The following is an 11,964-nucleotide window of genomic DNA, read 5'->3' as shown; positions in this document are numbered from 1 at the left end:
GAATTAAAATCAATATCAAAGTTGGTTATTAAATTATCAGAAAAATTCAGAAAATCCTCAAGCATATTGATCTCTTTTTCTATATGTGGTTGCTTGCCTATCCTAAACATATTAAACTCAACAATTTGGTTTCCAAAAGATAACCTTAAGAAACCATTCCGGCAGTTGATTAATGCATTACTGGTAGCTAAGAATTGTTTTCCTAGAATTATTGGAATCTCATCCTCAGTTGAGAAGGGCTTGGTATCTAACACAATGAAATGAACAAGGAAAATAAATTCCCCCACCTTTAGTAAGACATCCTCAGCCATCCCTTTAGGAATCTTAACAGACCTATCTGCCAACTGAAGAGTAGTTCCAGTGGCTTTCAATTCTCCCAATCCTAGTTGCTTGTACACATGGTAAGGTAAAAGATTCACACTTGCACCAAGGTTAAGAAAGGTATGCTTAATGTAAGTGTTGCCTATGACACAAGATATTGTAGGGCTCCCTTGATCCTTATACTTAGCTGCTATAGGCTGAGAAATCATGGAACTAATGTTACCAACCAAGAATACTTTTTTGGGCACACTAGTGATACGTTTGTGAGTACACAAATCTTTCAGTACCTTTGCATAGGCAGGGATCTGGAATATGGAATCCAAAAGAGGGATGTTCACTTCTACCTTTTTGAAGACTTCTAAAATTTTATCCATGGAAGCAATCTTCTTTTTGTTTACCAAGCGATTAGGAAATGGGACAGGACGAACATAAGGACTGTTAGGGATTTGCCCTTTTTCAGAAGAATCATTTTTGGTTTCCTCAACCAAATCATCTTTAATTTCAAAAGAATCTTTAGGTTCATCAGACGAACCTGGAACAAGAGGCACACTTGTGTCCTCAACGGAAGGAGAGTTAACAGGAGTAATAGATGGAGAAGATTTAGGAACGCTCTATTGATACTCTCTTCCACTCTTAAGGGCATAAAAAATATTACATTGGTTAGAGAGCCCTTGTTGGGTCTGACCTTGTACTATATTCAGTGGTGCATTAGTTGGTGCTTGTGAACTAATAGGCTGATGATGCCTAGGGTTAGCCTCTGGTTAACTGGGTAAAGTTCCTTTCTCCCTCACGCATAATTGGGATAACTTGGGTGAGTTCTCACATAAGATTTTGATGGCTTGTCATGAAGAGGGCCATATTTTTTTCCAAGTCACTTGTTCTACTTGCCTCTCGAGTGTTGGTAAACCCAGGGGGTTGCTGATAAGATGATAGGAGAAGGGCCCTAGGAAAACTAGCCTGAGGTCCTACATTTGACATAGAAAAAGTATTATGGGAAAAAGATTGTTATGCAAAGGGAGGCCTTTAGGGTCCAGGTCAACCTTGATTATGAAAATTGGAAGGCCCTGCTTGGTTGTCCTTATTCCAAGAGAAATTTGGATGATTTCTCTATCCTAGATTTTACGTGTTACTATATCCATTATTCTGGTATAAGGCATTAACACTATCATTAGAAGTGCCCCCAGAGGTGTTGGGATATTCTTCTATGACATGTCCAAGGCACTGGCACCAAGCACAAATTTTAACCAAATTGACTGATGAGGGCTCTCTAGGAACAATAGCCTCAATCCTCTTGATTAGGCTATCCAAATGGGCTTCCTTGGCTACTATCCCATTCACAAAATATCCTTTTCCTCCTATGGTTCTTTCACTCTCTTGGGTTGATTCCCACTCATAGGTTTTGTTAGCTAAGTCAAGTAAGAATTCCCATGCCTTTCCTTCATCTATAAAGGATGTGAATCCCTCAGGGCACATAGACTCTATCATTTGTTTAGTTGGGTAATCAATACCCTCATAAATTATTTGACATAAATGCCATAAGCCTAGGTCATGGTGAGGGCATTCTTGGAGTAGATCCTTGAATGTCTCCATAAGTTTGGAAAAGGACTCACTAGGCTTTTGCCTAAACTGAAGGATATCACTTCTAAGCTTATTGGTCTTATAAGTTGGGAAAAACTTCTTAAGGAAGACAATTGTGAAATGTTCCCATGAGGTTATGGAATTTGTGGGTAACCCATACAACAACTTCTTAGCTTGGTCTTTTAATGCAAAAGTGATAAACCTAAGCTTAACAACATTATCAGAAAGCTATTGGATTTTAATTAGAACACATACCTCTTTAAATTCCCTTAGAAATAGGTATGCATCCTCAGAGGTCAACCCATAGAAGTGGGGCAATGTAGTGATGTATTGAGATTTGAGTTCAAAATTATTGCCCTAGGCTTGTGGTAGAACTATGTAGGAAGGTTGGGCTGTTCTAGCAGGGTAGAACCTATCTTTTAGAGATTTAGGTGAAGGGTTTTGATGTTGGTCTCCCATATTGAAATGTTTAAAAGAGAGCAAAGATATAGGGTTACTACTTGTTGGATCTCTTCTTTCTAAACGATTCTTAGTATTACGTACCCACCTAACACTCATGCAGCAGAAAACTATCCACAACTAGAGTAAGACAAGCACAAAAGAATGGATAGTAAAATTTTTTTTTTATGATTTTTTTGATTTTCTTTTTAGCTTTTTGGGAGCATACTGGCAAGGATCTAGAGTTGCTCAGGTCAATTTTTGAGGTACTACTATAGGGTGAAACCTGTCTTTATTATACTGTGAGGCATGCCGATCTCCACCGATGCAACAATTATTGCAAGTTGTTCTTCTCAGTAATTCAATAAAAGAAAAAGAAAAGCAAAACAAAGCAAACAAAGCACTCTGATTTACCAAAAGAAAGCGAAAAATAACATGAAACTGTCTCCCCAGCAACGGCGCCAAAAACTTATTTGAGATATTAAAATGTAACCACAAGTGTACAGATCAGTATAGCTCCAGGTCAAACACAGGGAGAGCAGCCACTTTATTTTTTTTGCTTCTTTTAATAATACGGAAGTGAATCGATTAATGGTTGTGATCTAATTCTAATTACCATCCTAAACATATGTATCTAAAATAAAATCCTAACCATTCGTCATCTAAGAATTTAAATACACAAGCCACGTAATTAAAATTAAATAAATAAATAGCTGAAAATAAACACCCCATGAAATTAAAAGTAATGAAGGAAAAAATGCTAAAATAAAAATAAAGTAAAAGAAAGGGGATAAAACTAGAGAGAGACTCACAAGTAGGTTTCTCTACTTAGCCCGAGGGATGCATCATAATATGAGCTTCCCTACTTGACCAGAGAGTCACTCTTACAAGGGTTTCTCTACTTGGCTTTAGGGAAAGGGAGAAAATTAAAATAAAAACAATAAAATGATGGTTCTATGACCAAGAGGGGTAAAGCCAACACTGAAATTAAAATCCTAAATTAAGAAAGAAAGGGTAGTCAGAAGAGGGAATGAGAGGGGGGAGAGAAGACTACTGAAGGATCTTACTTACTTGAACTTCAACCCATGAACTGAAAACTTGATCGATTTGAGATACTACCAGTAATAAAAATCAGATCTGGAATAAACCAAATTCGAAATTTCTAGTAATAGAGAAAACAAATCTAAAGAAAAAAATTGAACTTGAAAGACATGTTTCATAGCTTATTCTTGTCACCTAGAACTAAGCCTAGAACTATAACTTGAAAACTACAACTTCAATTGTTTAAACAATAAAAATAAAAGACTGAATCAAAAACAAAAGTGTTTGCATTAATTGAATAAAAAGAACTTACAAAAGTATTTAAAGCATAAACCTAGAACTATAGCTAGAGAAAGAGAAAACTAGAGAAAGAGATAGAGCAACTAAGAAAAAACCCTAGAAGAAGAATGAAGTGCCTCCTCCCCTTGTGTTAATTCTATTATATAGAGAATGGGGGAGGGAAGCTAACGATTTTAGCTTCTAAAAAAAAAAATATTTTTTTTTATCTTGTTGATGAAGCGGAGGAGAGAGAAGAGAGAAAATGTGTGGAAAGAGATCTCCTACGATTTTTCTTGCCTTTTTTTCCTATTTTTTCTCCCTTTTTCTATTTTTCTCTCTTCTTGTGCAAGAAACCCCCTTTGGCCGATTTTTCTTGCTTGGATTTGGACAATATTCTATTTTAATGGGAAATTCCATCCATGCCCTTGTCTTTTTTTTTCTTCTTTCCTATTTTTCTCTTTATTTTCTCTCTCTTCTTCAAACTTATGTACAACCATATTGGGCAACCTCCTTTAAGTGATGAGTAGGAGAGAGAAAATATTCTAAAAAAAACCTCAACAAAATGGTAGCTAAGAGGTTCGGACTTGAGACCTCCTAATAAGCAAGGGATTTTGTACACCACAACTCACCAACTACACTAGGTAGTTGTTGTTACCAAAAACGAATCTTCAATCACTTAAGGATGTGGTCCATCGATCCTTATTTGCATTTGGAATATTCCTTATATCCTTGGGACAACTGCAGATGGGTTGGTTCTGCATCTCCGTTCAGTTCTGATCCATTATTTTTTTTCTGACCTGAAAAGAATAATCACTTGTACGGTTGACCAAACGAATGTGTACTAGCAATTGAACGCATCCATCTTACTCAGAATTTTGTCTTCTTCGCAACCATGAAAGATATAGGACCTCTTTACGTGTAAAATTGGAGATATAGCGCCTAATAGTTCTTAAGGCCTTGAAATTATAAAACCTATAAAAAGAGAGTAAAATCCAAGGTAGCTCCATTCTAAATATGTAAAATGCATGTTTTACTATACTAGATTTCACACATAAATGTGCTCATCAGTCAGTCTCTCCTACCACCCCTTCACAACCATTTGTGATATAAGCAGATGCACCCTCCTAGAAGGGACCTAATCCAAGAAGGCAGCTTACTGATTTGGGAATGCCCATGACAGCAGTGTATAAAAAGTTAAAGAAATAAGGATTGCTAGGGACAGTGGCTCCAAGAGTAATCAGCAACCCACCTCTAGCTTGGTATAGAGATCATGAATTTTGTGCTTACCACACTCAGAAGGTGCACAACACTGAAAGATGCATGGGTTTGCAACATACGATCCAGGACTTGGCAGATAACGGGACTATTGAAGTCAATGTCAAGCAAACTCCCAATATCAACACCAATCCACTCCCCGACCATGTGAACAATCTAGATGTGGAAGCAACAGAAAGTGATCCCACTCAGTTGATCACACCTAGAGTTCAGAAGAATCACATGAAAGTCCACGCTTATAGGAGAGCCATGAGTAGAAGAGTTAATGCCATAAAAACTCCCAAAAGAGAAGAATCCTCAGAAGAGGAGCCAAAAGATCAGGTATCCGCTATCCCTCCTTCATCATCAACAAGGGGATCCACTATACCATACATCCGACCTCCACCATATTACCAACCTCCATCTCATTACCAACCTCCACCATATTACCAATCTCCACCACATTATCAACCTCCACCATATCATCAACCTTCACCACATTATTAAGGAGAAGGAATTTCCTCATCTTATCACCCCCAATCTTCATATCCTGCCTCTCACTCACATCACCTTCATACCATCTTGCTTCGTATCCCTCATCACCTTCAAACCAAACCCATTCCCAAAGATTGGTGGATAATCCAAAGGAATGATGGATTGGTGGATACAATTGGAAAGACATGCTCACCTTACTGGATTCACCAAAGTTGACTTCGTCAATGGGTTCAGTGAATGTCTTAGGGTAAGACTAAGATAATGATCTCACTTCTCTAATTCATCCCACTATGTTTTTAGAGGATAATCCAGAGAAGATTGAAGAAGTCACGGATGACCTCCTTAAAGTAGTGATAGCATCGTCAATGGGAGAACAAATCAAAGAGTATGCCTTCCTAATCCACATATGGAGTGACATTGAGGATGATGACAAGGACAAGAGTGAAGATACAAAGGATGGAGATGACTCTAGCTCTCAAGTTGATGATGAGTATCCAGATCGGGATGACTACCAGGGGCCTTAGCACAATGATGATGATGATAAGTTTGGATACTATTCTCCAAGAGATCTGGGAGGATATTCAGTATTTACCATCGGTGAAGATGACCCCATGATTGATCCCACAAATGCTATTCAGCTGGCACTCACATTTCACATGAAAGGGGAAGATCCAACATCGGATTCAGAGGATAGTGAGGGCTATGAGATCACCTTTGAGGGTGAAGTAAACCCTATAGAAGAACACATGAGTAGCATCTATGAGCATTTGGTTGAGATAAAACTCGAGGTCGATGGAATTTACCGAATGTTAGGTGAAGTAGTCATCAGTGAATAATGCTACACAGAGTAGTTGATGATCCTTGAGAAAACAGGGGGACATTCCACACTTGTAGAAATGATAGATACAGCAGTTACACGGATTTCCAATACAGTCAAGAAGGTGTGAGCTAGGGCCCCTGACATTTGTGGGGAACATCGACCTCCTACCTTAAGTAGTGAAGAGGAATCTAAGGAAGAAGATGACCCCATGGTAGGGATAGTTACCATAACAAACAGTGATGATGAAGATTGCTATCCCACAAGGATCATTGTAAAAAAACCTATCGGTGTGATGGAAGCTCGAAGTGGAAGAGACTACAAGGGCAAAGCCCCAGTCGTAGAACAGTCAAGGACTAATGAGGCAGGAACCAGTGCTTGAAGAAAGAATTAGAGAATCCAATCTTGGCTCAGCTCAAGAAGTCCCAGGCTAATATCTCAATTTGGGGATCGTTGATGGCCTCTCCCACACACTGTGAAGTAGTCTTGAAGACTCTCACCAATATACAGGTGTCGATCGAGATATATCTGGTGCATCTCTCACACATAGTAGGGGCAACATATATGGTACAATCATTGATGTTCTCCGACTTTGAACTCCCAAAAGGAGCCCAGCACAACAGAGCTCTCCACATCATAGTAGAATGACTTGACAAGGTGGTTCCCCAGGTTCTCATTGACAATAGATCGACTTTGAATGTTCTACCCTTGAGATTGGTAAAATTTTTGGGCATTAACCTGGAAGAAATAAGGCCGACTACCCAAACCATATGGGTATTTTACAATACCAGGAGAAAAATCCTTGACATCCTCAACCTTGCCATAAACATTGGCCCAGTGAAGTTTGATATTGATGTCCAAGTCATTGACATACCAGCATCTTTTAACATGCTCTTGGGAAGGCCTTGGTTGCATCATGCAAAGGCAGTGTCCTCTCGTCTTCATTAGAAAATGAAGTTCATTCATGAAGGAAAAGTGATTACAGTAGCTGGAGATCCCAAAGTGGTTAACACCTTAGCCAGTATTGAAAATGGGGAAGAACAAGACCAAGAAGTTCAACTAAGTGGTTTTGAATTCGATATAACCTACACAACCATTGCCAAAGAAGTCCCAAAGGAGAAAATCCCGACTAACTATGAGGCCATCTGGAGTCCTCCAGTGAATCAGAAGATGAAGAATATGCAATATTTTCCTGGCATGGGACTAGGGAAATATCATCTAAGAGTTCCAAAGCAGCCTAGTTTGGCAGTAAACAAAGGAAGGAGTGGTCTTTGGCACACTCCTTAGACCACCAAGGGGCATAAGATACTATGAAGGACTAGGAAAATATCTACCACTCACTACCCTACTCTCAACAGGTACTTCATAAGGGAAGGAGAAAGTTTTCCCTTTTGCGAAAATGTTGAACCATGGTTTGATGAAACCGCCGTAAAGATGCAACCCAGATTTGAAGTATTCTTTCAAGATGAGTTCGACTGGGTAACACATGAGGTAGAGCAACAATAAATGCTTGTCAAAGAAAGTGATCAAGACAGTTGCATCATCGGGATAGCAGAAATTGCACTGATTGAGAATGGGTCTTCCTCTAGTAACCCTACAACTTTGATCCGGTCAAAAGAGGCACCAAGTTCTTTATTCCTCCTGAAAAGAGAATGGGAAAAGAAGATAAAGTTCACCTGGAGTGTACAGCTTCCCACCGATTTGAAAAGCTACATTTGCTCTTTCCTACAAGAACCAAGAGCCCAAGAGCTACATGAGCTCAAGCCACGTCGTTTCAGAGGAAGAAGTGTATATGTGAAGCCAAGAAGAGCATAAAGATTGATGGTCTGCATGTACTGTGCCCAAATCAACTACAATGGGAAGGTCCATGAGGGTGGTCAAAGGTATGATCAAGGCACTGGGATGGCATCCCTCAATAGGCTTGAAAAGAAGGACTTTATAGAAGGGCGATTGAGTAGTCTCCACCAATCCTCAGCCCTCAGAAACTTCAGCTTCTGAGAGCACGTGGTTGATCAGCTGGTATTTGTGAAGAAACAAACACCTATCCAAGAGAACCATTGCACCATTGAAGAAATAGCAGTAACTTTCTCAGAAGAAGAAGGAGGCCCGCTACAATATCACCTCATCCATCGAGCCATCGAACTGCTCCTGAATTGGACTAGCATTGGGGAGAATTTTAAGTTTACTCACGCTGTTAAGTCAATCAAACTAGATACCACTGATGAAACTATCAAACCAGCCATCGAGTCAATTGTTGAGTCTTCTATTTAAGATTTTGTGTCGGCTTCCCCTCTTAAGGAGAGCCCAGAGTCTGTGTATGTTGAATCTGTTACTCCTTCTTTCATGAATGAAATTTTTAATTCTGAGTATGACTTGCCTCCTTTTTCTGATGATGATCTTAATAAACATGAAGAGTTAATAAAATAATGCAAACTAAAGAAAACCCAACCCATCAGTGAGGATACCCGGGTTATTAATCTAGGAACCGACCAATGCCTTCAAGAGGTAAAAGTTGGTACCATCCTAGACAATGAAGAAGTAGAAGAGATGATTGGTCTTTTGAAAGAGTTTTCCAAAGTCTTCGCTTGGTCTTAAGAGGATATGCCTGGTATAAACCCCAACATTGCAACACCATTTGCTGACCTACCCAGTGGCAAAACCGGTAAAGCAGAAGCTCTGAAGAATGTTGCCAGAATGGAGTCAGAAGATTAGAGAAGAAGTTGTGAAGTAGTGGAATTCGGGGTTTCTACAAGTAGTGAAGTACCCCCAATGGTTGGCCAACATAGTATCAGTGCCAAAGAAGGATGGCAAGGTACGAATGTGTGTAGACTTCCGACATCTTAACAAGGTAAGCCCTAAAGATGACTTCCCATTACCTCACATTGATATATTGGTTGACAATGGGGCATGCCTTGTTATCATTTATGGATGGATTCTCAAGATACAACCAAGTGAGCATACACCCAAAAGATCATGAGAAATAGCCTCCACCACTCCATGGGGAACCTATTGTTACAAGGTGATGCCTTTTGGGCTAATGAACACCGGGGTAACTTATCAGAGAGTAGCTATGGCCATATTACATGATATGATGAACAAATATGTGGAAGTCTGTGTGGATGACATGATATTAAAGTTAAAATATCGGCAGGGGCATATTCCCGCATTAAGGCGAGATCAAGAAGTATCAGTTGAAGTTAAACCCTTAGAAGTCTATATTTGGGGCAACAACAGGAAAATTGTTAGGGTTCTTGGTGAGTGAAAGAGGCCTTGAAGTCAACCCTATCAAGCAAGATCAAGGCAATTCAGGAGATACTCACACCTTAGACTGAGAAGCAGATAGGTGGATTTTTGGTCACATCCAATATATCAGTAGGTTCATAGCACAACTGACTACGATCTGTGAACCAATTTTCAAGTTGCTGAAGAAGGATCATCCCATGGAATGGAATGACCAATGCCAACAAGCTTTTGATAAGATCAAAGGATACCTCATGAACCCACCAGTATTGACAGCACCGATGGAAGGAGAACCACTTCTTTTATATTTATTAGTGGGAGAATATTCTATAGGCTCTTTGCTAACACAAAGGTGGCACAGAAGGGGGCAGAGCATGCCATATACTACCTCAGTAAGAAGTTCCTGGAGTATGAGATGTGGTACACATCTTTAGAAAAAACTTGTGCTACACTGATTGGGCAACAAAAAGCTACGGCACTACATGGTAGCATATCCAGTACATTGGATCTCAAGAATGGATCCAATCAAGTACCTCTTTGAGAAACCAGCCCTAACAGGAAGGATGGCCCGGTGGCTACTTCTGCTATTAGAGTTTGACATCACCTATATTACTCAAAAATCTATCAACGAGCAAGTTATAGCTAATCATTTGGCTGCCCACCCCACAGAAAATGGAAGAGGCTTGGATGATGCCTTTCCATGAAGAAATCACAGCAATAGAGGAAGAAGATACAACTAATGAATGGCAGTTGTTCTTTGATGGAGCATCTAACCAAAAGGGGTTTGGAACAAAATATTGCTTGTCACTTCTGATGGCCTTTACTTGCCTTTGTCATTCCACCTTGACTTCCCCTGTACCAACAACATTGCTGAATATGAAGCTTGTGCGTTGGGACTAGAAATGGCCCTGACTATTGAAGTGAAAAGGATTAAAGTGTATGGAGATTCATCCATTGTAATTTTTCAGACACAAGGAAAGTGGAAGACCAGAGATGAAAAGTTGAAGCCGTACCAAGAACATCTGGAAGAGGTGATTGAACACTTTGAGAAGATCTCGTTTGAATACTTCCAAAGAGAAAACAATAGGTTTGTTGATGCCCTTGCAACCTTGGCATCCATTGTAGAATGTAATCCTATGGCTAGATATGTCCGACCATTCTTGGTAGAACAAAGAAGTAGGCCCATTTATCAGAATTCAGTGAATTCTCTCACCACAGATGGTCGGTCTTGGTTTGCCCACATTTGGCATGCAAGGCCATTAGGTATCTGTCATTCACCTATGGTCCATCAAATTCTTATCCAGGATTCTATCTCGTAAAAGTCGCCACCCGACACTAGTTTATCAAGGCTAGTTTATTCCCCATCCTTGATCAGTAAAAAAAAAAAAGAGCTTGACGCAACAGTGGTAAAGGTTGGGTTGTGTCAGCAGCTAATGAGTAATGCTTTGATAAATCATCACATCTTCTCTTTACTTCTGATAACTACAGGATAAGTCATGGGATCCTTGGATGAGACATTGAGAAAACGGACTTTGGATATGAGCATAGTGGTACCAGGACAACTAGAATTCATGAATATGTCAATGCTCATCCGGATTGGGTGCATTGAGCTACATCACAATCTGCTTCGACAGAGGCCTCAGTGGGATGCTGATCTTCATGTATTTTGGTTTGGGTTGGTTGAGATCTGTCCAACTCTCGAGGAATTCCAAGTTTATATGTTATCTCCACCTAAGGGCAAGTTGATTCAACCATTTTTGAAGAAAGATCACTCAGAAGAGATTCAGGACTTTTTCGGATGGGAAAAGGAGGAAATAAAGCAATTCAATAGATAAGGAAAGATTGATATTCTGAAGGTGGCTAGGATCTTCATTCAATACCTACCACTAGGAGGAATCTATCAGCAAAGGTCATAGGATGCTTATCTACTATGCATGATAGCTCACTATGTTCTCCGAACTCCGGGACTTGGTGCACCAATTGTCCTAATAGAAGTGATAAAGCAATTAAAGAAAGGAAGAGATATCATTCCCATAGTCCTTGCAGAGACATTCAAAGGACTTGATGACATGAGCCATAGCCATAGGTTTGGACTTGATCATTATCATGGAAGTCCCACCATTTTCCAACTATGGCTACATGATAAGTTGAATCTAAACAGGCCATTAAATGGAGGTCAACTCAGGGCTCTTGGTTACCAAGGAAAGAGGGAAGTCCTGAAATTCAAACTCATTGATGACTGGAAAGAGTACCTATAAGGAAGAACTACAAAGGACATTGCATGGAAGTGCCCAGAGAAGCCACAAGAAGATTTTCTGATGAAGCTATAGCTATGTCAGGTTGATGGGATTGACTCATATGTCTTTTTATTTGCCTATGTACATCAGTCAACAATATGGGCTCGAGGCAATGGACCCAGAGGAGTTAGTAAACTTTCACCCACCCCAAGAGTTGTCTTCCCACCTTGTTACTTACCTATCTTGTCTATAGTAGGAAAATTA

At 39.7% G+C, this 11,964-nt stretch overlaps 1 non-coding gene across 1 annotated transcript; it reads left to right on the top strand.

The window, feature by feature from the left end:
* Nucleotides 1-1,864: 1,864 nt before the first annotated feature.
* Nucleotides 1,865-1,971, top strand: LOC122068854. The gene has a single exon (XR_006137257.1). It is a non-coding gene; the product is annotated as a small nucleolar RNA R71 (small nucleolar RNA).
* Nucleotides 1,972-11,964: the final 9,993 nt, after the last annotated feature.

Source organism: Macadamia integrifolia, unplaced genomic scaffold (genome assembly GCF_013358625.1).
Source record: "Macadamia integrifolia cultivar HAES 741 unplaced genomic scaffold, SCU_Mint_v3 scaffold462, whole genome shotgun sequence".
Lineage (NCBI taxonomy): Eukaryota > Viridiplantae > Streptophyta > Magnoliopsida > Proteales > Proteaceae > Macadamia > Macadamia integrifolia.
This window is presented reverse-complemented; position numbering and strand designations above follow the sequence as displayed.